The following is a 5978-nucleotide window of genomic DNA, read 5'->3' as shown; positions in this document are numbered from 1 at the left end:
TATGGAGACCACCAAACCGTGCTAAAAGGATACTCAAAATATTCCGATCGCGTATTCTTCCGCCAACATTACATAAAACTCCTTATCAACTCAGGTGTACCTCCACCTGACAAATCACTAGAGATTTTAGAACCAACTCCACACACCAAGAACCAAACTTATAATTGACCTCATTCTACCGCCTATACGAACCCAAATCAACGCCCCTCTCAATGTTAACCAAAGACAACAATGTCTTACTCTTTTATCACACACAATTCCTTTCATAATACGAGCTGCAACCAACACAAAATTTGACAAAACATGGTTGCACACGACTTGAAAATGGGATAGATGGTCGCACTCTTGTTCCAATTCAAAGGCTATAATCCAAATAAGCACCATGTATTTAATTTAAACCAACTACTCCACTACTATCTTGTCTAGCCCACACACTCCGCTAACGACGATATCCAATGAACTTACCGCAATACACACTATTAGGGAACCCACAACCTTACCCAAACTTGAAGTACTAGAAGCTTTAACTAGATGATGAACCTCAATCATTAATTGAAAACATTCACATAAATGGTCAAAATAAGATTCTATACCTCGATTGAGGCTAAACAGACCCCATTAGTACATAACTACATCAAGAAGACTTCCAAGGTAATCTAGAAATGTTGCCAAAACTTTAGTTGAATCAATCCTACTATGAATCCTACCAGTAAAACATACAAAAAACTAATTCTACATAGATCAATGTCACACTTGGGAAACTAAAGAATGTTGCTCCCAACATACAAACTTCCAATAACCAAGGACAACTGCCAAAATTGAGCCTGCTATGAACCAAAATTCCACACGACAATGGAGGGTGAACATAACTAGAAATCCAAGAAAATATAACATACGAAACTTGATGATAGGTTGACACATCCATTAAACATCAAATGACACAACACTAAACTCTCGAAGAACCTCTGCTTGATGATGAACGAAACGACTAATGATCGAGAACGAATCAACACTCAATCCATTGAACAAAAACCCACATGGACTTGAACTTACCTAAATTTCAAATAGATTTCCCGATCGACAAATGCCTAAGCTAGACTTTAAATAGTAATCCATACAACGAACTGAGAAATCCTCAACAATTGATACTTAACCTAACTGATCCTACAGGCTCGTCATCTATTTATTGGCTTCCCAAAAGGAACTAATGGCTACAATGAGCTCCTTGACCAATGATTTTCTACTATACACTTACTCTACACCCCTGATTTCACTAAATCTTGACCGAAATCCAGCATACCCGCACCGCAGATCCCTACGAATGATTCTTCTAACACCTAAAACTCGAAAAGATTGATGATCCTACAAGTAAATACCTTGTTCTCCTTCACTTATTGTTCAAACTACCACCCACTAGCGTTTCAACCAAACCATAGCTCAAATTGGATCAACCAAGTATAAACCACCTTGACTCTTGGAAGGTATAACACATGCAAGATGATCTTCCAGATAAGGACCAAGCAAACCCTCAGACATTCTGAATTTTAGATGAAGACCTTAGAAAATTTTCCAATCCTAAACACCTTTAACATTAAAAATTTCATGCATATTCATAAGAAAAACACTGCCTTACTATCCAAAACATACACTCGTTGCCTATAATCCCAAACGTTAATGTGGTACCTGACTTGCTTATATCCAAGGAAATCAGACCCGTGATCGCATCCAAATGCATCCATACGACATCAATCCTCATGTATATTCTCATGCTGTCATACTACTGCCAAACACCGCAGCTAACTAGCCCCCGTGTTGGGTTTACATCCCAACTCTGAAAGTCACAAGCCTGCTCACTCCTTCACGAAAAACTATCATGACATAATCCTTGCCATAGATAGCGAAACTCTAATCCATCTGACAACCACTCAACTTCCAGCTACAATCCTCAAGCCGATCATTACAATCGTTTCCTTCTTGAGTCCCGCAAATCAAATGCATGACCTTGAGTAAGGCCTAGAGACCTTAAAATAAACAAACTCACCTAGGTCTGCACTAATCAAACCAAATTAACATCAACCCTAAGGCCTAAAAAATTACCAAACCCATCATCATGCCGGAGCAACCATAACCAAAAGATTGACAGATATGGAACCACTACCATGAATTATCGTGTCAAACTATGTTATCTTCCCCAACCAACTCCCTAGAATCCCCGAAATTTTTCTCGGTTTTATAATAGATCCTATGTTTCAAGTAGTAGTGGCCCACTACCTTCCACACGTATCCATACTTTCCTCAAGAATCATCCCGAGTCTTCTAAGTAATCTACTTATAATAATACTCCTAATACCTGCTCAACAGCGTAACAACCATACTAAAGAACTTCCTAGACACTCCTAGGATATCCCACCGCTCCCACCATCAGCTACTGAAGAACCCCTATTAATGTTAGCTAACCATTTCTGGAATATAATTACATACAAAAAAACTTAAATAATATTTCAAATAAAGGCAATCTACCCGATATTCACTTTTTACGCTATCCGTAGCAGGGTCGGTTTATCTTGATACATTGGTGCTTGTTAACTTCTTCGTTCTAAGTTGGATTGAGGCATTCTAGATATGCACGGGATCTTAATAACGAATTCTATCACTAGGTTGAGATTATTTTCCCTCAGTGACCATTTATTTTTGACGTGTATTTTAAATCTTAGTTATTTTATTATTTAATATATCTTAATATCATATAAAACACATTAGCACAAAATATACGAATAATCTTGTCTTGTTCATTCACAAAATAACTACATGACTTGACCACAAGGGTTACATTTTTTATTACTAAGCCTAGATGAAAATGTAGGAATTATAGTTTCCTTAAAATAACACATACCATACATATCCTTGGGCCTCGCCCTTACATTGGGCCCAATTGACAATAATGGGACTAGCCCGACATACAATGGAAGATTCAAAAAGACAACTAGCATCCTACATAACATATATTGTGTCTATCCCATCTTGATCCATGGGCCCAACCCAACATACAATGGGCCTATCCCAACATACCTTGCAAGAGTTACAAAGACAACTAGCATATAACAAATCCTAGTGGGTCAGCATTGGTGCCTTTGACCCACATGAACAGTGAGGAGACCTATATCAATATGAGATAATTGAAACACACATGCTGGTACCTGGTTCCTCACACTCCAGAAGTTGGATGAAGATGAATAAGGCCTAGATCTACAAGCTCTAAGACAAAAAAAAATACAACATACTATACACCAAGATACATCACCTAGTGGGATAGAACTGGTGCCTTCGACCCACAAGTACAGTGAGGAAAACTCACCTAAATCGAAGAACCTTGAAAGACTGCGATATGCTCCCTTCTACACTGCTTGCTCCCACGAATCCACTAACACCAGAACCATATAACATCTTAATCAATATCCCAAAATCCTCAAGTTTGACCCAAGGTCAAATGTGGTCAAAAAGTCAACGACGAATGGAGGCAACAAAAATCAAAGTCCATGGTTGGTTGAGTATGCCCTGCAACAACATTATGGTTCCTAAGTCATAAAGTCATAAAGTTACCACCTTTATAACTTTCCATGGCTAGGGAAGGTCCAAAGTCTAAAACCCTAACTTATTAATCCATAAAGATATCATAACTCTTGCATGGAAGGGATATAAGGAACAAAATCACATTTTTATGGTTTCTAATAGCTCTATAATGGATAAAGTTTCCAACTTTATCCATTAGAATGGTCCCAACAAACAAGATCTAGTCTTTAAGTTCCAAAGGGACCTAAAATGCTTATTTTTCAACTTAATTCATTAAGTCTAACTATCAAACCTTCAGATCTAAATCAATATGATGTTTAGATGGATAAAGTTTCCAAATTTAACCATAACAAGGTCACAAACTTTCAAGATCTAAAATTTATGCACTTAAAGTGACCAAAATCTTATAACACCTAAAACTACCTAGATCTAACAATTTCATCATCAAGATTCAAACTATATACCTCCAAAAGAAAGATCAAGGTGAGCAAGGTGTGGATCTACAAGCTCCAATGTAACCAATGTTTCTTTAATGAGTTCCTTCTTCTCTAAGAGGTACCAAGAACACTCCAAAGCACTTAAAGATGCCTTCTTTTTGCTCATAATGCTTAACTAGGGTAGGGTCTTCATGGGAGGGTGTTGGAGAGGTGGAGGCTGAGAATGGAATGTGTTTGGGGAAGTTAAGGAGCTTAAATATGGATCAAACCACAAAAATAGGATTTGTGTACTGATCGCATACGTCCAACATACTCTTAATATGTCCATCATACTAGGGATGCTCCAGTACGCTCACCGTATGCGGCTAACCCAAAAATCAACCTAAATTCAAATAGTCGTAACTTCTTCTTTCCAACTACGTTTTGACGTTCTTTATATCCACGGAAAGTTGTTGAAGAGCTCTACAATATTACCTAAATATCTTGGACTAAAAACGTCTTGAATAAAAATCCGTAATTCACGCAAGAACCCGACCTATGGCTTTTCCCTTTCTATCATTCGGCTAAAAACACAATTCAAGGTTAAATATCTTAACTAACATTACATCCTTCCACTAGGATTAAAATTTGCCTCCTTCAGGCCCAAAGCCTTACATAATCGACTTCCGGCCTATGGCCGAGAAATGGTAGGAAACTGTATGTTACACCAACGTACTTGCTTACCCCAAAATCCTTAGAACTTCAAACAATCATAACTTCTTCATTCCAACTCCGTTTCGATAATCCTTATATCAGCGGAAAGATATTGAGGAGATCTAAACCCCTATCTTATTACTTTTTACCATTATACCCTTGGGATCTAAAACACAAACCGAACTCTTGGATCACATAATCTACATTACCCAAATCCAAATAGGTATAAGTCTCTCTTTCCCTAAAGCCCGTAGCCTTATAATAATTGATCTTCGGGTCATGGTCCCAAATTTATGAAATGACTCGAAACATGGTGTTTCAACTCCCCCCCCCCCCCCCAGTTGAATGAGATTTTTTCCTCGAAATCACTCATTACTACCTTTTAGGGAATAACATGATCCATCTAATTCATCTCGAACCCTGCTTCCACAAAAAGGTTGACTCATACTCATGACATCTCTTCATAGCGAGCATCGAAATCCAATAATAGCATAATCGATATGCCCTGAAGGAGAATGAATTATTGATCCACTATCTTTCATAATACGGAAAAACTAGCATTTCACTACTATAATTCTAAACCCCCCAAAACTTTACTTGACCTCCTCATAGAAAGAACCATTCTGAAACACAATCAATAGGCCCTCTCTCTGCAACCTGAACTGAAAGAAATCCTTCTGATCCTAGATTGTCCAAATGATACCCTTGGCGTACAGAATAATTGACCATATATTGTTATTGAAAAAATCTTTCATAAACGAAAAGGCAACTCTTAATGAGAGTCCTAACTCTTTGTGTCAACCAAGAACATGACTTAGATTCTGAAATCCAAAGACTCGCACTTGAATCTATCTGAAATCTTCTGATTCAATGGTGACCTCCTATAGAAATGAGATATAAACTCCCCAATCAAACATCGATACTGACTTTCTTACACTTGGTCCCACTAAAAGGCTCCAACTAAGAGTTTAACTGATAAGGCTGCCCTAGCCTAACTATCATATGGATACCAACCACTAACCACAGAGTCATCCTACTCTAAACATTATCCAATACCTTATTCAAGCCAATTTCCATCGGGTCTCACCCACTCTATCACAACCAAATGGGCCTTGCCCACGGGTTTCACCATGTATGCACAATCAAACACGCCTCGCCCATGGCTCTCACCCAATCGAGTGTTGTACAGCCCTAACATCGCCTTGGATCCAACGATCCTCATACCAAAACAAAGAGAAATCCTATGATAATATTTTCTGCCTCAACCCAAGCATCTGT

This window comes from Lactuca saligna, chromosome 5 (genome assembly GCF_052625555.1).
Source record: "Lactuca saligna cultivar CGN05327 chromosome 5, ASM5262555v1, whole genome shotgun sequence".
NCBI classification, from domain to species: Eukaryota; Viridiplantae; Streptophyta; class Magnoliopsida; order Asterales; family Asteraceae; genus Lactuca; species Lactuca saligna.
The sequence above is the reverse complement of the archived record's forward strand: the minus strand, read 5'-3'. Positions refer to the sequence as shown.